Below are 21506 nucleotides of genomic sequence, written 5' to 3'. Positions count from 1 at the left end.
CACCCCAGGTTTGTCACATAGGTGCCCCAGCCCAAGAGACATGGAGGCAGCAGACAAATAGTGTTCACACCAGGGCATGTCACAAATGTGCTCCAGCCCAGGAGACATAATGGAGGCAGCAGACAAGTGCTGGTCACCCCATGGATTTCACACAGGTGCCCCAGCCCAGGAAACATGATGGAGGCAGAAGACAAGTGCTGGTCACCCCAGGGATCAAACACAGGTGCCCCAGCCCAGGAGACATGATGGAGGCAGCAGACAAGTGCTGGTCACACCATGGATGTCACACAGGTGCCCCAACCCAGGAGACATGTTGGAGGCAGCAGACAAGTGCTGGTCACCTCAGGGATGTCACACAGGTGCCCCAGCCCAGGAGACATGATGGAGGCAGCAGACAAGTGCTGGACACCCCAGGGATATAACATAGGTGCACCAGCCCAGGAGACATGATGGAGGCAGCAGACAAGTGCTGGACACCCCAGGGATATCACACAGGTGCCCCAGCCCAGGAGACATGATGGAGGCTGTAGACAAGTGCTGGTCACCCCAGGGATATCACACAGGTGCCCCAGCCCAGGAGACATGATGGAGGCTGTAGACAAGTGCTTCACACCTTGGTTGGCCAATGTTTATTTTACATACATAACTAATTTAATTAAACTATACTAATCCTAGCTGCCATTCCCAGTTGAGGAGACCAAGACACCCAGGTGAGGAGACTGCATTTTTGCTGTGTTTTTGCACTTACTCACTGCTTTCTATGGGTGAAAAAAAAACACTGAAAGAAGTGGCATGCTACAGTATTAAAAAACGCAGCAGTTTTCCAATTCAGCCAGGGGAGAAAAAAACAATGTGTGTGCATGAGATTTCTGAAATCTCATAGCTTTTGCTGGTACTGTAAAACGCAGCTTAAAATTTGCATTAAAAAAAACGCAAAAAACAGCAAAAACGTAAGGTATGAACATAGCCTAAAGGAAACCTGTCACCATGAAAACACAGTGCAATCTGCAGGCACCATGTTATCACGGGGTGCTGAGCAGCTTGGTATATAGAATTTTGTGAGAAAAGATTCAGTAAAACTTGTGATTTAATCTTGTGATCACGCTATACTTGTGGTAATTGCTGTCTTATTTATGAGCAGCTACACCGATCCTGATAAATATAGAAACTGCTGTGTATACTACATATTACACAGACATAATAATTGCTTGAAAGAGAAGATAAACATGAAAGCATATGACTACTAAAGTGCTTAGTACAAGACCTCTTTTGTGTGTGTGTGCGGAGAAACATTGCATGAATTGTGCCATTGGCTTATATTGGTCCACGTGCTGTCCAGTCCGTTGTGCATACAGACTGCACACAGAGCGAAAATATGCCCCTCTGAACTCAGCCCAAGAAAAACAAAAAAGTCTTTCAGTGATACTTTTCATTAACTGGAATGATGTTAAACAGCATGCCTCAGAAAATACTTAACCCCTTCCCAACATAGGATGTAATAATATGTCCTAGGTCCCTAAGTATAGAGTGGGTCAGTAGCTGAGCCTATACCATACTTTGCATATGCCAGCTTCAATGACTGCTGTTTAGCCATTTAAAAGGAATCTGTCAGTAGGATCAACCCTCCACCTTGATATCTGTGATCTGATGACTTATTCCAGAGAAATCCACATTTTTCTTGTATGTAAATGAGCTGTTAAGATCTATGGGCCGGACACTAATCTGCATGAGAATCTGCCTCCAGAGATTATTTTACATGAAGGAGGAGTTACTGATGTGATATGTAATGTCCGCACTCTGCTTTCCTGGTCTCACTGCAGAGCTGTATGTGATTATTACTGACACAAGTGCTTCCATTACTATCTCTCCTGTAGCCAATGATGCAATATTGTTGTAATACAGCAGAGCTGTGAGAGCTGCAGCATATGTTTGTAAGTAGACAAAGTTCAGTTCTACTGTTCCATGTTAGTTACATCTCTAACACTGGTAATGTCCCCTCTTTATTCAAAATAAGCTCTGGAGGCAGATTCTGACGTAGATCAGTGTCCACCCCATAGTATGGAACAGCTCGTTTACATATAAGAAAAGTGTGGATTACTCTGGAATAAGACATCAGATTGCAGATATCAAGGTATCATTTTATTTAGCTTTCTATGACTTATATGCACATATAGACAGTTTAGGAAGGTTGATATTGCTGACAGATTCCCTTTAAGTGCTGCGGTCAATCAGTGACATCGGCACTTAAATCTGCTGAAGGCCCCCATGACTGCCATCTTATGCTATGTGCACTTAGAGTTTAAGACATTTTTGAGTTGATCCGCGCCAAACCTCGCCTGAATAATAGCTTAGACTGCTAATATCTGGCCACCGCTGGCACTAAGAACCGTTACAAATAGATAAATGGCTGCACTCAATTGTACTAAAGCAAATGAATGTGTGATACATGAAAAGTGAATAGCGTAATGGCTTGTGAAATCTATAAAAAAACACATGTGATGCTTAGCACAAAATTTGGCCAAAAAATGTTAGCCCATCCACCAACGTCAAGGTAATCTCATGAATCGGATGGGTCCCTAACCTAACTGTCTAGTGTGACCCATCCGGCCAAATTTTGTGCTAAGCATCTCATGTGTTTTTTCATAGATTTCTCAAGCCATTACCCTATTCACAGTTCATGTATCACACATTCATTTGCTTTAGTACAATTTAGTGCAGCCATTTATTTGCTATGCAAGTTGTTTTTGGTTATGCACCAGTTCAGACTAGTTTGCTGTTCAGTCAGTTTACCATTATTTGCTACAGGTTCTACGCTAGGGACGGGCTGCACCTCAATGGGGAAGGTGCAGCTGTGCTGGGGGAGAAAATGGCTAGAAGGTTGGAGGAGTGTTTAAACTAGGGAATGGGGGGAGGGTATTAATTTTATAGGAGGGGAAGAAAGTGCAGATAGAGACCTGGGCACAAAGAAGTTGGGTGTGGCGGTGGCATGGGGGGTGGGGTTAGAACAATTAATAATTTAAGAAAGAATAGAGGTACAGAGAGATACATAAAGTGTATGTATACTAATGCCAGAAGCCTCGCCAACAAAATGGAGGAATTAGAATTAATGTTGTTGGAGCATAATTATGACATGGTGGGGATATCTGAAACATGGCTGGATGAGAGCCATGACTGGGCTGTTAACTTACAGGGTTATAGTCTGTTCAGAAATGACCGAACGGATAAGCGAGGGGGAGGTGTCTGTATGTAAAATCATCCTTAACCCCTTTCTACCATTAGACGTACTATTCCGTCCATGTGGGGTGGGCCCTACTTCCCAAGGATGGAATAGTACGTCCAGAGCGATCGGCCGCGCTCACAGGGGGAGTGCGGCCGATCGCGGCCGGGTGTCAGCTGACTATCGCAGCTGACATCCAACACTATGTGCCCGGAGCGGTTACGGACTGCCCCGGCACATTAACCCCCAGAACACTGCGATCAAACATGATCGCAGTGTTCCGGCGGTACAGCGATCTGTCACTTTACTGTGATGCCCCCCTGGGGCAAAGTAAAAAAGGTAAAAAAAAAAAAAAAAAAATTACATGTGAAAAAAAAAAAAAATCCTAAATAAATAATAAAAAAAAAATATTGTTCCAATAAATACATTCCTTTATCTAAATAAAAAAAAACAAACAATAAAAGTACACATATTTAGTATCGCCGCGTCCGTAATGACCCGACCTATAAAACTGTCCCACTAGTTAACCCCTTCAGTGAACACCGTTAAAAAAAAAAAAAAAAGGCAAAAAACAACACTTTATTATCCTACCGCCGAACAAAAAGTGGAATAACACGCGATCAAAAAGACTGATATAAATAACCATGGTACCGCTGAAAACGTCATCTTGTCCCGCAAAAAACGAGCCACCATACAGCATCATCAGTGAAAAAATAAAAAAGTTATAGTCCTCAGAATAAAGCGATGCAAAATAATTATTTTTTCTATAAAATAGTTTTTATCGTATAAAAGCGCCAAAACATAAAAACATGATATAAATGAGGTATCGCTGTAATCGTACTGACCCGAAGAATAAAACTGCTTTATCCATTTTACCAAACACGGAACGGTATAAATGCCCCCCCCCAAAGAAATTCATGAATAGCTGTTTTTTGGTCATTCTGCCTCACAAAAATCGGAATAAAAAGCGATCAAAAAATGTCACATGCCCGAAAATGTTACCAATAAAAACGTCAACTCGTCCCGCAAAAAACAAGACCTCACATGACTCTGTGGACCAAAATATGGAAAAATTATAGCTCTCAAAATGTGGTAACGCAAAAAATGTTTTTTGAACTAAAAAGCGTCTTTTAGTGTGTGACGGCTGCCAATCATAAAAATCCGCTAAAAAACCCGCTATAAAAGTAAATCAAACCCCCCTTCATCACCCCCTTAGTTAGGGAAAAATAAAAAAATTAAAAAAATGTATTTATTTCCATTTTCCCATTAGGGTTAGGGCTAAGGTTAGGGCTAGGGTTAGGGCTAGGGTTAGGGTTGGGGCTAGGGTTAGGGCTACAGTTAGGGTTGGGGCTAAAGTTAGGGTTGGGGCTAAAGTTAGGGTTGGGGCTAAAGTTAGGGTTAGGGTTGGGGCTAAAGTTAGGGTTTGGATTACATTTACAGTTGGAATAGGGTTGGGATTAGGGTTAGGGGTGTGTCAGGGTTAGGGGTGTGGTTAGGGTTACCATTGAGATTAGGGTTAGGGGGGTGTTTGGATTAGGGTTTCAGTTATAATTGGGGGGTTTCCACTGTTTAGGCACATCAGGGGCTCTCCAAACGCGACATGGCGTCCGATCTCAATTCCAGCCAATTCTGCGTTGAAAAAGTAAAAGTGCTCCTTCCCTTCCGAGCTCTCCCGTGTGCCCAAATAGTGGTTTACCCCCACATATGGGGTATCAGCGTACTCAGGACAAATTGCACAACAACTTTTGGGGTCCAATTTCTTTTCTTACCCTTGGGCAAATAAAAAATTGGGGGCGAAAAGATCATTTTTGTGAAAAAATATGATTTTTTATTTTTACGGCTCTGCATTGTAAACTTCTGTGAATCACTTAATGGGTCAAAGTGCTCACCACACATCTAGATAAGTTGCTTAGGGGGTCTACTTTCCAAAATCGTGTCACTTGTGGGGGGTTTCAATGTTTAGGCACATCAGGGGCTCTCCAAACGCAACATGGCGTCCCATCTCAATTCCAGTCAATTTTGCATTGAAAAGTCAAGTGGCGCTCCTTCGCTTCCGAGCTCTGCCATGCGCCCAAACAGTGGTTTACCCCCACATATGGGGTATCGGCGTACTCAGGACAAATTGTACAACAAGTTTTGGGGTCCATTTTCTCCTGTTACCCTTGGTAAAATAAAACAAACTGGAGCTGAAGTAAATTTTTTGTGAAAAAAAGTTAAATGTTCAATTTTATTTAAACATTCCAAAAATTCCTGTGAAACACATGAAGGGTTAATAAACTTCTTGAATGTGGTTTTGAGCACCACGAGGCATGCAGTTTTCAGAATGGTGTCTCACTTGGTTATTTTCTATCATATAGACCCCTAAAAATGACTTCAAATGAGATGTGGTCCCTAAAATAAAATAGTGTTGTAAAAATGAGAAATTGCTGGTCAACTTTTAACCCTTATAACTCCCTAACAAAAAAAAATTTGGGTTCCAAAATTGTGCTGATGTAAATTAGACATGTGGGAAATGTTACTTATTAAGTATTTTGTGTGACATATCTCTGTGATTTAATTGCATAAAAATTCAAAGTTGTAAAATTGCGAAATTTTCAAAATTTTCGCCAAATTTCCAAATTTTTCACAAATAAACGCAGGTAATATCAAAGAAATTTTACCACTATCATGAAGTACAATATGTCTCGAGAAAACAATGTCAGAATCACCGGGATCCGTTGAAGCGTTCTAGAGTTATAACCTCATAAAGGGACAGTGGTCAGAATTGTAAAAATTGGCCCGGTCATTAACGTGCAAACCACCCTTAGGGGTAAAGGGGTTAAAACCCATCCTGCGTGATAATATAGGTGAATCTAATGAAAATGTCCCTGTGGGTGGAGATAAGGGGAGGGGGAAAAATAATAAATGACTGAAAGGGGTTAGTTATAAGTCTCCAAAAATAATGGAAACATCGGAGAATATCTTCATAAAGCAAATAGATGAAGCTGCGACTCAAGGAGAAGTCATTATTGTGGGGGACTTCAACTACCCTGAAACAGATTGGGGAACAGAAACCTGCAGTTCAGCAAAGGTAATCGATTTTTGACAACTATGAGAGACAATTACCTCTGACAACTGGTTCAGGACCCAACTAGAAGGGGGGCACTGCTAGACCTAATATTAACCAACAGGCCAGACCGCATAGCAAATATAAGGGTTGGGGGTCACTTGGGGAATAGTGATCACAAAATAATACGTTTTCATGTAACCTTTAATAAGATGGGTAGTAGGGGGGTGACAAGGACACTAAACTTCAGGAGGGCAAATTTCCAACGGATGAGAGAGGATCTTGAGGCAATTAACTGGGACGATATCCTGAGACATAAAAATACACAAAGAAAATGGGAGACGTTTATTAGCATCCTGGATAGGACCTGTGCACAGTATATACCGTATGGGAATAAACATACTAGAAATAGGAGGAAACCAATATGGATAAATAGAGCTGTAAGGGGCACAATAAGTGACAAAAAGAAAGCATTTAGACAAATTAAAGGAAGTAGGTAGTGAGGAGGCATTAAATAAATACAGAAAATTAAATAAATTCTGTAAAAAGCAAATCAAGGCAGCGAAGATTGAGTCTGAGAGACTCATTGCCAGAGAGAGTAAAAATAATCCCAAAATATTCTTTAACTACATAAATAGTAAGAAACTAAAAAATGATAGTGTTGGCCCCCTTAAAAATAGTCTGGGTGAAATGGTGGATGAGGATGAGGAAAAAGCCAATATGCTAAATGACTTTTTTTCATCAGTATTTACACAAGAAAATCCCATGGCGACAAAATGACTAGTGATAACAAAAATTCCCCATTAAATGTCACCTGCTTAACCCAGCAGGAAGTACGGCGGTGTCTAAAAATCACAAAAATTGACAAATCTCCGGGCCCGGATGGGATACACCCCCGAGTACTGCAGGAATTAAGTACAGTCATTGATAGACCATTATTTTTAATCTTTAAAGAGTCCATAATAACATGGTCTGTACCACAGGACTGGCTTATAGCAAATGTGGTGCCAATATTCAAAATGGGGACAAAAACTGAACTCGGAAATTATAGGCCAGTAAGCTTAACCTCTACTGTGGGTAAAATCCTGGAGGGCATTCTAAGGGATGCTATACTGGAGTATCTGAAGAGGAATAACCTCATGACCCAATACCAACATGGGTTTACTAGGGACCGTTCATGTCAGACTAATCTGATCAATTTCTATGAAGAGGTTAGTTCCGGACTGGACCAAGGGAGCCCAGTGGACGTAGTGTATATGGACTTTTCAAAAGCTTTTGATACGGTGCCACACAAAAGGTTGATACATAAAATGAGAATAATGGGGATAGGGGAAAATATGTGTAAGTGGGTTAAAGGAAAGGTGCCGCATTTTATTTTTTGTATTAAAAATGATTGTTTATATAAACAATTATTTTTAATACAAATTTACATTTTTTAACTGTAACATTTTTTCATTATTAATTTTTTTTTCAGCCACTGGTCGCCGCCATTTTGCTTTGCAGGAGTGTAAGTGTAGTTGCACGACACTTACACTCTGCAAATACGGCAGCCCTGGGCATAGGATCTGCAGTCGGCGTCCCACCGTATAGTTTACATTGTGCTGCTCCTGTTGTGGATTCTGTTTTTGGGCTCCCTCTGGTGGTTACAACTGGTACTGGGTGACTTTGGTGGGTTGCGGCCTCTGGTTTCCACCTGTCCATCTGAGGCTGGGTGTTTCCTATTTAACCTGGCTTTCCTGTCATTCCCTTGCCGGCTATCAATGTATCAGTGTGTCTCTGTTACCTTTGCTACCTGCTCCTAAAGCCTTCAGGACAAGCTAAGTCTGATTCCCCTGTTTCATGTTTGCTTACATGTTTTTAGTCCAGCTTGCAGATATGTAATTCTCTGTTGCTGGTTGCTCTAGTGGGCTGAAATTACCACTCATGTACCATGAGTTGGCACATGAGTTCAAGTAATTTCAGGATGGTATTTTGAAGGGTTTTTAAGCTGACCGCGCAGTTCACCTTTTGTATCATCTGCTATCTAGCTTAAGCGGGCCTCATTTTGCTGAATCTGTTTTCATAACTACGTTTGTGCCTTCCTCTCATTTCACCGTCATTATATGTGGGGGGCTACTATTTCTATGGGAATATTTCTCTGGAGGCAAGAGAGGTCTGTTATTCTTCTGATAGGGGTAGCTAGATCTCCGGCTGGCGCGAGACGTCTAGAGTCCCCCCAGGAACGTTCCCCGGCTACTGTTAGATGAGTGTTGAGGTTCAGGATCGCGGTCAGCTCAGGTTCCATCACCCTAGAGCTCGTCCTGTATTTGCCCGTGTTATGTGTTAAATTCCCTGCCATTGGGAACATGACAGTATAGCCGGCCCACAAAGTGTTAATTGTTTGGGCTGAAGCAGGAGAAAAAGAAGTGTTTAAGGGAAATTTTTTTTTTTTCCCCTCAGAGTTTTGCTGCCTAGCCCTTAATTGCTGTCTAGCTGCTTCTTACCTCCTCTTAACCCTTGAATGGCTCTGACCTTAGCTGTTTAACATGGATGTCCAGAGTTTGGCTTCCAGCCTGAATATTCTTGCTGCAAAACTTCAAAACATACAGGATTTTGTTGTTCACACTCCTATGTCTGAACCTAGAATTCCTATCCCAGAGTTTTTTTCTGGAGATAGATCTACCTTCCTGAATTTCAGGAACAATTGCAAATTGTTTCTTTCTTTGAAATCTCGCTCCTCTGGAGACCCTGCTCAGCAGGTCAAGATTGTAATATCTTTCCTGCGGGGCGACCCTCAGAATTGGGCATTTGCATTGGCTCCAGGGGATCCTGCATTGCTCAGTGTGGATGCGTTTTTTCTGGCACTGGGATTGCTCTATGAGGAACCTAATCTGGAGATTCAGGCTGAAAAGGCTTTATTAGCCCTCTCTCAGGGGCAAGATGAAGCGGAAGTATATTGTCAAAAATTTCGGAAATGGTCGGTGCTTACTCAGTGGAATGAGTGCGCCCTGGCTGCAAACTTCAGAGATGGTCTTTCTGAGGCCATTAAGGATATTATGGTGGGGTTCCCTGCGCCTACAGGTCTGAATGAGTCTATGACTATGGCCATTCAGATTGATCGGCGTTTACGGGAGCGCAAACCTGTGCACCAGTTGGCGGTGTCTTCTGAACAGGCACCTGAGACTATGCAATGTGATAGAATTCAGTCCAGAAGTGAACGGCAAAATTATAGGCGGAAAAATGGATTGTGTTTTTATTGTGGTGATTCAGCTCATGTTATATCAGCATGCTCTAAACGCACAAAAAAGGTTGATAAATCTTTTGCCATTAGTACTCTGCAGTCTAAGTTCATTTTGTCTGTAACTCTGATTTGTTCACTGTCATCCATTTCCGTCGATGCCTATGTGGATTCGGGCGCTGCCCTGAGTCTTATGGATTGGTCATTTGCCAAACGCTGCGGTTTTAGTCTGGAGCCTCTGGAAGTTCCTATTCCTTTGAAGGGAATTGACTCTACACCACTGGCTATGAATAAACCGCAGTACTGGACACAAGTGACCATGCGCATGACTCCCGTTCATCAGGAGGTGATTCGCTTCCTTGTACTGTATAATTTACATGATGTACTAGTGCTTGGTCTGCCATGGTTACAAACTCATAATCCAGTCCTGGATTGGAAAACAATGTCTGTGTTAAGCTGGGGATGTCAGGGGGTTCATGATAATGCACCTTTGATTTCAATCGCTTCATCTACTCCTTCTGAGGTCCCTGCGTTTTTGTCTGACTATCGGGATGTTTTTGAGGAGCCTAAGCTCAATTCGCTCCCTCCTCATAGGGATTGTGACTGTGCTATAGAATTAATTCCTGGCAGTAAGTTCCCTAAGGGTCGTTTATTTAATCTGTCAGTGCCAGAGCATACTGCTATGCGGAATTATATTAAGGAGTCCTTGGAAAAGGGACATATTCGTCCATCTTCGTCCCCTCTGGGAGCAGGTTTTTTTTTTGTGGCTAAAAAAGACGGTTCCCTGAGGCCTTGTATAGATTATCGCCTTCTGAATAAGATTACAGTCAAATATCAGTATCCATTGCCATTATTGACTGATTTGTTTGCTCGCATTAAGGGGGCTAGGTGGTTCACTAAGATAGATCTTCGCGGTGCGTATAATCTTGTGCGGATAAAGCAGGGTGATGAGTGGAAAACCGCATTTAATACGCCTGAGGGCCATTTTGAGTATTTGGTAATGCCTTTTGGACTTTCTAATGCTCCTTCAGTCTTTCAGTCCTTTATGCACAATATTTTCCGTGAATATCTGGATAAGTTTATGATTGTGTATTTGGATGATATTTTGGTGTTTTCTGATGACTGGGAGTCTCATGTTCTACAGGTCAGGAAGGTGTTTCAAGTCCTGCGGGCCAATTCTCTGTTTGTGAAGGGCTCAAAATGTCTCTTCGGAGTCCAGAAGATTTCTTTTTTGGGGTACATTTTTTCTCCTTCTACTATTGAGATGGATCCCGTCAAGGTTCAGGCGATTTGTGACTGGACACAACCTACATCTGTTAAGAGTCTTCAGAAGTTTTTGGGTTTTGCTAATTTTTATCGTCGGTTCATTACTAATTTTTCCAGTGTTGTTAAACCTTTGACTGATTTGACTAAAAAGGGTGCTGATGTTGCTAATTGGTCTCCTACGGCTGTGGAGGCCTTTCAGGAACTTAAGCGCCGGTTTTCTTCTGCTCCTGTGTTATGTCAACCAGATGTTTCACTTCCTTTTCAGGTTGAGGTTGATGCTTCCGAGATTGGAGCGGGGGCGGTTTTGTCGCAGAGAAGTTCCGATGGCTCGGTGATGAAGCCATGTGCGTTCTTTTCTAGAAAATTCTCGCCCGCCGAGCGCAATTATGATGTGGGTAATCGGGAGCTTTTGGCCATGAAGTGGGCATTTGAGGAGTGGCGTCATTGGCTTGAGGGTGCTAGACATCGTGTGGTGGTCTTGACTGATCACAAAAATCTGATTTACCTTGAGTCTGCCAGGCGTCTGAATCCTAGAGAAGGTCGTTGGTCGTTATTCTTTTCTCGTTTCAATTTTGTGGTTTCATATCTGCCAGGTTCAAAGAATGTGAAGGCGGATGCTCTTTCCAGGAGTTTTGTGCCTGACTCTCCTGGAGACTCTGGGCCTACTGGTATCCTTAGGGATGGGGTAATATTGTCCGCTGTCTCCCCAGACTTGCGACGTGCATTGCAGGAGTTTCAGGCGGATAAACCTGATCGTTGTCGACCAGAAAGACTGTTTGTTCCGGATGATTGGACCAGTAGAGTCAACTCCGAGGTCCATTCTTCTGTGTTGGCTGGTCATCCTGGAATATTTGGTACTAGAGACTTGGTGGCCAGGTCTTTTTGGTGGCCTTCCTTGTCAAGGGATGTGCGCACCTTTGTGCAGTCTTGTGAAGTGTGTGCTCGGGCTAAGCCTTGCTGTTCTCGGGCCAGTGGGTTGTTGTTATCCTTGCCTATCCCGAAGAGGCCTTGGACGCACATTTCCATGGATTTTATTTCAGATCTCCCTGTCTCACAGAAGATGTCCGTTATCTGGGTTGTGTGTGACCGCTTTTCTAAGATGGTTCATTTGGTACCCTTGCCTAAGTTGCCTTCCTCCTCTGAGTTGGTTCCTTTGTTTTTTCAGAACGTGGTTCGTTTGCATGGGATTCCGGAGAATATCGTTTCTGACAGAGGATCCCAGTTTGTGTCTAGATTTTGGCGGACGTTTTGTGCTAAGATGGGCATTAATTTGTCTTTCTCGTCTGCATTCCATCCTCAGACGAATGGCCAGACAGAGCGAACTAATCAGACCTTGGAAACTTATTTAAGGTGTTTTGTTTCTGCTGATCAAGATGACTGGATTGCCTTTTTGCCACTGGCCGAATTTGCCCTTAATAATCGGGCTAGTTCTGCTACTTTGGTTTCTCCTTTCTTTTGTAATTTGGGGTTTCATCCTCGTTTTTCCTCTGGTCAGGTGGAGCCTTCAGATTGTCCTGGAGTGGACGTGGTGGTGGACAGGCTACATCAGATTTGGAATCAGGTGGTGGACAATTTGAAGTTGTCTCAGGAGAAGGCTCAGCAGTTTGCTAATCGCCGTCGCCGCGTGGGTCCCCGACTTCGTGTTGGGGACTTGGTGTGGTTGTCTTCTCGTTTTGTCCCTATGAAGGTCTCTTCTCCTAAGTTCAAGCCTCGGTTCATCGGTCCTTATAAGATCTTGGAGATTCTTAACCCTGTATCTTTTCGTTTGGATCTCCCAGCATCGTTTGCTATTCATAATGTGTTCCATCGGTCGTTATTGCGGAGGTATGAGGTGCCCGTTGTTCCTTCGGTTGAGCCTCCTGCTCCGGTGCTGGTGGAGGGAGAATTGGAGTATGTTGTTGAGAAGATCTTGGATTCTCATGTTTCCAGACGTAAACTCCAGTATTTGGTTAAGTGGAAGGGTTATGGTCAGGAGGATAATTCCTGGGTGGTCACCTCTGATGTTCATGCGACTGATTTGGTCCGCGCCTTCCATAGAGCTCATCCTGATCGCCCTGGGGGTTCTCGTGAGGGTTCGGTGACCCCTCCTCAAGGGGGGGGTACTGTTGTGGATTCTGTTTTTGGGCTCCCTCTGGTGGTTACAACTGGTACTGGGTGACTTTGGTGGGTTGCGGCCTCTTGTTTCCACCTGTCCATCTGAGGCTGGGTGTTTCCTATGTAACCTGGCTTTCCTGTCATTCCCTTGCCGGCTATCAATGTATCAGTGTGTCTCTGTTACCTTTGCTACCTGCTCCTAAAGCCTTCAGGACAAGCTAAGTCTGATTCCCCTGTTTCATGTTTGCTTACATGTTTTTAGTCCAGCTTGCAGATATGTAATTCTCTGTTGCTGGTTGCTCTAGTGGGCTGAAATTACCACTCATGTACCATGAGTTGGCACATGAGTTCAAGTAATTTCAGGATGGTATTTTGAAGGGTTTTTAAGCTGACCGCGCAGTTCACCTTTTGTATCCTCTGCTATCTAGCTTAAGCGGGCCTCATTTTTCTGAATCTGTTTTCATAACTACGTTTGTGCCTTCCTCTCATTTCACCGTCATTATATGTGGGGGGCTACTATTTCTATGGGAATATTTCTCTGGAGGCAAGAGAGGTCTGTTATTCTTCTGATAGGGGTAGCTAGATCTCCGGCTGGCGCGAGACGTCTAGAGTCCCCCCAGGAACGTTCCCCGGCTACTGTTAGATGAGTGTTGAGGTTCAGGATCGCGGTCAGCTCAGGTTCCATCACCCTAGAGCTCGTCCTGTATTTGCCCGTGTTATGTGTTAAATTCCCTGCCATTGGGAACATGACAGCTCCCTGCTGTGTCTGGCCACGCCCCCTGAGCTGTCCACACCACAGCAGAGGCAGGAGATCAGCGCCATCTTCCTGGAGCTCACAGTGTGCTGTGAGCTCCAGCTTCCCAGGATAATCGCAGGAGCCCTGCGTGTAATGAATCCCCAATGGCTAGGGATAGCACAGGACAAGCAAAGTATAACAAATATCGGACGAGCTCTAGGGTGATGGAACCTGGGCTGACCGCTGCCCTACGCCTGACAAACGCAACTAGAGATAGCCAGGGAGCGTGCCTACGTTGGTTCTAGACGCCACGCACCAGCCTAAGAGCTAACTAGTACTGCAGAGAAAACAAAGACCTCACTTGCCTCCAGAGGAATTAACCCCAAAAGGTATAGTTGCCCCCCACATGTATTGACGGTGAAATGAAAGGAAGGCACACACATAGAGATGATGTATATAGCTTTAGCAAATAGAGGCCCGCTGAAAACTAGAAAGCAGAATGATACAAAAGGGGACTGAGCGGTCAGCAAAAAACCCTAATCAAAAAAACCATCCTGAGATTACAAGAACCCATGTGCCAACTCATGGCACATGGGGAGAACCTCAGTCCACTAGAGCAACCAGCTAGCATAGAGACATTCTAAGCAAGCTGGACCAAAAACCAAACAACTGAAAATCAGCACTTAGCTTATCCTGAAAGATCTGGGAGCAGGTAGGCAGGAACCAAACAGAGCACATCTGAACACATTGATAGCCGGCAAGGGAAATGACAGAAAGGCCAGGTAAAATAGGAAACACCCAGCCTCTGATGGACAGGTGGAAACCAAAGGCCGCAACCCACCAAAGTCACCGAGTACCAGCAGTAACCACCAGAGGGAGCCCACAAACAGAATCCACAACAGTACCCCCCCCTTGAGGAGGGGTCACCGAACCCTCACGAGAACCCCCAGGGCGATCAGGGTGAGCTCTATGGAAGGCGCGGACCAAATCAGTCGCATGAACATCGGAGGCGACCACCCAGGAATTATCCTCCTGACCATAACCCTTCCACTTAACCAAATACTGGAGTTTGCGTCTGGAAACATGAGAATCCAAGATCTTTTCAACAACATACTCCAATTCTCCCTCCACCAGCACCGGAGCAGGAGGCTCGACCGAAGGAACAACGGGCACCTCATACCTCCGCAACAACGACCGATGGAACACATTATGAATAGCAAACGATGCTGGGAGATCCAAACGAAAAGATACAGGGTTAAGAATCTCCGAGATCCTATAAGGACCGATGAACCGAGGCTTGAACTTAGGAGAAGAGACCTTCATAGGGACAAAACGAGAAGACAACCACACCAAGTCCCCAACAAGAAGTCGGGGACCCACGCGGCGACGGCGATTAGCAAACTGCTGAGTCTTCTCCTGAGATAACTTCAAATTGTCCACCACCTGATTCCAAATCTGATGAAGCCTGTCCACCACCACGTCCACTCCAGGACAATCCGAAGATTCCCCCTGACCAGAGGAAAAACGAGGATGAAACCCCGAATTACAAAAAAAAGGAGAGACCAACGTGGCAGAACTAGCCCGATTATTAAGAGCAAATTCGGCCAGTGGCAAAAAAGCAACCCAGTCATCCTGATCAGCAGAAACAAAACACCTCAAATAAGTTTCCAAGGTCTGATTAGTTCGCTCCTTCTGGCCATTCGTCTGAGGATGGAATGCAGACGAGAAAGACAAATCAATGCCCATCTTGGCACAAAACGTCCGCCAAAATCTAGACACAAACTGGGATCCCCTGTCAGAAACGATATTCTCCGGAATCCCATGCAAACGAACCACGTTCTGAAAAAACAAAGGAACCAACTCAGAGGAGGAGGGCAACTTAGGCAAGGGCACCAAATGAACCATCTTAGAAAAGCGGTCACACACAACCCAGATAACGGACATCTTCTGTGAAACCGGGAGATCAGAAATAAAATCCATGGAAATGTGCGTCCAAGGCCTCTTCGGGATGGGCAATGATAACAACAACCCACTAGCCCGTGAACAGCAAGGCTTAGCTCGAGCACACACTTCACAAGACTGCACAAAGGTACGCACATCCCTAGACAAGGAAGGCCACCAAGTCTCTTGTACCAAATATTCCAGGATGACCAGCCAACACAGAAGAATGGACCTCGGAGATGACTCTACTGGTCCAATCATCCGGAACAAACAGTCTTTCTGGTCGACAACGATCAGGTTTATCCACCTGAAACTCCTGCAATGCGCGTCGCAAGTCTGGGGATACGGCGGACAATATTACCCCATCCCTAAGGATACCAGCAGGCCCAGTGTCTCCAGGAGAGTCAGGCACAAAACTCCTGGAAAGAGCATCTGCCTTCACATTCTTAGAACCTGGCAGGTATGAAACCACGAAATTGAAACGAGAAAAAAATAACGACCAACGAGCCTGTCTAGGATTCAAACGCCTGGCAGACTCAAGGTAAATGAGATTCTTGTGATCAGTCAAGACCACCACGCGATGTTTAGCACCCTCAAGCCAATGACGCCACTCCTCAAATGCCCACTTCATGGCCAAAAGCTCCCGATTACCCACATCATAATTGCGCTCGGCGGGCGAGAATTTTCTAGACAAGAAAGCACATGGCTTCATCACCGAGCCATTAGAACTTCTCTGTGACAAAACCGCCCCCGCTCCAATCTCGGAAGCATCAACCTCCACCTGAAAAGGAAGTGAAACATCGGGTTGACACAACACAGGAGCAGAAGAAAACCGGCGCTTAAGTTCCCGAAAGGCCTCCACGGCCGCAGGAGACCAATCAGCAACATCAGCACCCTTTTTAGTCAAATCAGTCAAAGGTTTAACAATACTGGAAAAATTAGCAATGAACCGACGATAAAAATTAGCAAACCCCAAGAACTTCTGAAGGCTCTTAACAGATGTAGGTTGTGTCCAGTCACAAATAGCCTGAACCTTAACGGGATCCATCTCAATAGTAGAAGGAGAAAAAATGTACCCCAAAAAAGAAATCTTCTGGACTCCGAAGAGACACTTTGAGCCCTTCACAAACAGAGAATTGGCCCGCAAAACCTGAAACACCTTCCTGACCTGTAGAACATGAGACTCCCAGTCATCAGAAAACACCAAAATATCATCCAAATACACAATCATAAACTTATCCAGATATTCACGGAAAATATTGTGCATAAAGGACTGAAAGACTGACGGAGCATTGGAGAGTCCAAAAGGCATTACCAAATACTCAAAATGGCCCTCAGGCGTATTAAATGCGGTTTTCCACTCATCACCCTGTTTTATCCGCACCAGATTATACGCACCACGAAGATCTATTTTAGTGAACCACCTAGCCCCCTTAATGCGAGCAAACAAATCAGTAAATAATGGCAATGGATACTGGTATTTGACTGTAATCTTATTCAGAAGGCGATAATCTATACAAGGCCTCAGGGAACCATCTTTTTTTGCCACGAAAAAAAAACCTGCTCCCAGAGGGGACGAAGATGGACGAATATGTCCCTTTTCCAAGGACTCCTTAATATAATTCCGCATAGCAGTATGCTCTGGCAGTGACAGATTAAATAAACGACCCTTAGGGAACTTACTGCCAGGAATCAATTCTATAGCACAGTCACACTCTCTATGGGGAGGGAGCGAATTGAGCTTAGGCTCCTCAAAAACATCCCTATAATCCGACAAAAACGCAGGGATCTCCGAAGGAGTAGATGAAGCGATAGAAATTGGAGGTGCATCATCATGAACCCCCTGACATCCCCAGCTTAGCACAGACATTGTTTTCCAGTCCAGGACAGGATTATGAGTTTGTAACCATGGCAGACCAAGCACTAGTACATCATGTAAATTATACAGTACAAGGAAGCGAATCACCTCCTGATGAACGGGAGTCATGCGCATGGTCACTTGTGTCCAATACTGCGGTTTATTCATAGCCAATGGTGTAGAATCAATTCCCTTCAGAGGAATAGGAACTTCCAGAGGCTCTAGACTAAAACCGCAGCGTTTAGCAAATGACCAATCCATAAGACTCAGGGCAGCGCCTGAATCCACATAGGCATCGACGGAAATGGAAGACAGTGAAAAAATCAGAGTCACAGACAAAATGAACTTAGACTGCAGAGTATCAATGGCAAAAGATTTATCAACCCTTTTTGTGCGTTTAGAGCATGCTGATATAACATGAGCTGAATCACCACAATAAAAACACAAACCATTTTTCCGCCTATAATTTTGCCGTTCACTTCTGGACTGAATTCTATCACGTTGCATAGTCTCAGGTGCCTGTTCAGGAGACACCGCCAACTGGTGCACGGGTTTGCGCTCCCGTAAACGCCGATCAATCTGAATGGCCATAGCCATAGACTCATTCAGACCTGTAGGTGCAGGGAACCCCACCATAATATCCTTAATGGCCTCAGAAAGACCATTTCTGAAGTTTGCAGCCAGGGCGCACTCATTCCACTGAGTAAGCACCGACCATTTCCGAAATTTCTGACAATATATTTCCGCTTCATCATGCCCCTGAGAGAGGGCTAATAAAGCCTTTTCAGCCTGAATCTCTAGGTTAGGTTCCTCATAGAGCAATCCCAATGCCAGAAAAAACGCATCCACACTGAGCAATGCAGGATCCCCTGGTGCCAATGCAAATGCCCAATTCTGAGGGTCGCCCCGTAGGAACGATATAACAATCTTGACCTGTTGAGCAGGGTCTCCAGAGGAGCGAGATTTCAAAGAGAGAAACAATTTACAATTGTTCCTGAAATTCAGGAAGGTAGATCTATCTCCAGAAAAAAACTCTGGAATAGGAATTCTAGGTTCAGACATGGGAGTGTGAACAACGAAATCCTGTATGTTTTGAACCTTTGCCGCGAGATTACTCAGGCTGGAAGCCAAACTCTGGACATCCATGATAAACAGCTAAGATCAGAGCCATTCAAGGGTTAAGAGGAGGTAAGAAGCAGCTAGACAGCAATTAAGGGCTAGGCAGCAAAACTCTGAAGGAAAAAAAAAAAAAAAAAAAAATTTTCCTTGAACACTTCTTTTCCTCCTGCTTCAGCCCAAACAATTAACACTTTGTGGGCCGGCTATACTGTAATGAATCCCCAATGGCTAGGGATAGCACAGGACAAGCAAAGTATAACAAATATCGGACGAGCTCTAGGGTGATGGAACCTGGGCTGACCGCTGCCCTACGCCTGACAAACGCAACTAGAGATAGCCAGGGAGCGTGCCTACGTTGGTTCTAGACGCCACGCACCAGCCTAAGAGCTAACTAATACTGCAGAGAAAACAAAGACCTCACTTGCCTCCAGAGGAATTAACCCCAAAAGGTATAGTTGCCCCCCACATGTATTGACGGTGAAATGAGAGGAAGGCACACACATAGAGATGATGTATATAGCTTTAGCAAATAGAGGCCCGCTGAAAACTAGAAAGCAGAATGATACAAAAGGGGACTGAGCGGTCAGCAAAAAACCCTAATCAAAAAAACCATCCTGAGATTACAAGAACCCATGTGCCAACTCATGGCACATGGGGAGAACCTCAGTCCACTAGAGCAACCAGCTAGCATAGAGACATTCTAAGCAAGCTGGACCAAAAACCAAACAACTGAAAATCAGCACTTAGCTTATCCTGAAAGATCTGGGAGCAGGTAGGCAGGAACCAAACAGAGCACATCTGAACACATTGATAGCCGGCAAGGGAAATGACAGAAAGGCCAGGTAAAATAGGAAACACCCAGCCTCTGATGGACAGGTGGAAACCAAAGGCCGCAACCCACCAAAGTCACCCAGTACCAGCAGTAACCACCAGAGGGAGCCCACAAACAGAATCCACAACACCTGCGGTTATAGGAGGAGGAGAAGGAGGAGACCAAGGACGGGAGGGAGAAAGGACTCAGCAGGGAGCCGTGAAGTAAGTATCAGTGGGGAGGGGGAGAGGCAATCTAATCCTATCCTTCGTGGTGCTGACTCTGAGCAGTTATCTCCTCCCATGTGTGTTACTGTGCTGACTGTGTATCTAATCCTCACTTGTGTGATACTGTCTGCTGAGCCATGCATCTAATCCTATCCTGTGTGATACTGACTGAGCCGTGTATCTAATCCTCTCCTGTGTGATACTGTCTGCTGAGCCGTGTATCTAATCCTCTCCTGTGTGATACTGACTGAGCCGTGTATCTAATCCTCTCCTGTGTGATACTGACTGCTGAGCCGTGTATCTAATCCGCTCATGTGATACTGTCTGCTGAGCCGTGTATCTAATCCTATCCTGTGTGATACTGTCTGCTGAGCCGTGTATCTAATCCTCTCCTGTGTGATGCTGTTTGCTGATCCATGTATCTAATCCTATCCTGTGTGATACTGACTGAGCTGTGTATCTAATCCTATCCTGTGTGATACTGTCTGCTGAAGCGTGTATCTAATCCTATTCTGTGTGTTAGGGTATGTTTCCACGGTTAGGAAACGCTGCTTGTTTGACGCTGCGCAGAGCTGCAGCGTCAAACAAGCAGCGTCCAGATGTTCCAGCATAGTGGAGGGGATTTTATGAAATCCCGTCTCCACTATGCGTGGAAACCCGCACGCGGCGGCCCTGCGACTACGGACATGCTGCGCGTCTTTTCAGATCGCAGCATGTCCGTACACCTTGCGGGGACGCAGCGTCCCCGCAAGGTATATCACAGGGCGCTATGGGAGCGAGCGATCATCCCGGATGTGAAGAGTTAACACATCCGGCATGATCGCGTCCCAGAAAGGGGGCGGGGCTTAGCACCGAGCAGCTTCGCCGCTGCGGCGATACCGCCGGACATCCTGAACGTGGAGACATAGCCTTAGGGTATGTGTCCACGTTCAGGAAACGCTGCGTTTTTGTCACAGCGCTGAGCCGCAGCGTCAAAAACGCAGTGTCCAGATGTTACAGCATAGTGGAGGGGATTTAATGAAATCCCGTCTCCACTGTGCAGTAAAAAACGCATGCGGATTTCCCGCAAAAACGCACACGCGTTGCGTTTTTTCAGAACACAGCATGTTGCTACAATGAGCAAAACACGCAGGAACACCGCAGGTGACCTGCCAGTGACCTCAGGTGCATTTTTGGTCAGGATTTTAACTGCATAAAATCCTGACCAAAGCCTGAAGCAAACCTGACCGTGGACACATACCCTTAGGGTATGTTTCCACGTTCAGGAAACGCTGCTTGTTTGACGCTGCGCAGAGCTGCAGCGTCAAACAAGCAGCGTCCAGATGTTCCAGCATAGTGGAGGGGATTTTATGAAATCCCGTCTCCACTATGCGTGGAAACCCGCACGCGGCGGGCCTGCGACTCCGGACATGCTGCGCGTCTTTTCAGATCGCAGCATGTCCGTACACCTTGCGGGGACGCAGCGTCCCCGCAAGGCATATCACAGGGCGCTATGGGAGCGAGCGATCATCCCGGATGTGAAGAGTTAACACATCCCGCATGATCGCGTCCCAGAAAGGGGGCGGGGCTTAGCGCCAAGCGGCTTCGCCGCTGCGGCGATACCGCCGGCCATCCTGACAGTGGAAACATACCCTTACTGTGCTGAGATGTGTATCTAATCCTCCCCTGTGTGATACTGACTGCTGAGCTGTGTATCTAATGCTATCCTTTGTGATACTGACGGCTGAGCCATGTATCTAATCCTATCCTGTATGATACTGACTGAGCTGTGTATCTAATACTGTCCTGTGTGATACTGACTGCTGAGCTGTGTATCTAATCCTCTCCTATCACTCCTCTCCCCCGTTATGTGTGATCTAAATGGCGGTATTATGTAAGATCTATATGGCGTCGTTATGTGAGAAGTATACGGCGGTATTATGTGTGCTCTGTATGGCGGTATTATGTGTGCTCTGTATGGCAGTATTATGTGTG

The 21506-nt window shown here is 45.1% G+C and overlaps 1 long non-coding RNA gene across 1 annotated transcript in view; it reads left to right on the top strand.

Annotated features, from left to right (window-relative positions):
• Positions 1-487: 487 nt before the first annotated feature.
• The window catches only part of LOC143807509 (uncharacterized), a 119585-nt gene continuing 98566 nt past the window's right edge, over positions 488-21506 (top strand). The window contains exon 1 of the long non-coding RNA XR_013221752.1: positions 488-710. This is a non-coding gene — a long non-coding RNA (uncharacterized LOC143807509). The remainder of the gene's footprint in view (positions 711-21506) is intronic.

This window comes from Ranitomeya variabilis, chromosome 2 (genome assembly GCF_051348905.1).
Source record: "Ranitomeya variabilis isolate aRanVar5 chromosome 2, aRanVar5.hap1, whole genome shotgun sequence".
In the NCBI taxonomy this organism is placed as follows: Eukaryota; Metazoa; Chordata; class Amphibia; order Anura; family Dendrobatidae; genus Ranitomeya; species Ranitomeya variabilis.
This window is presented reverse-complemented; position numbering and strand designations above follow the sequence as displayed.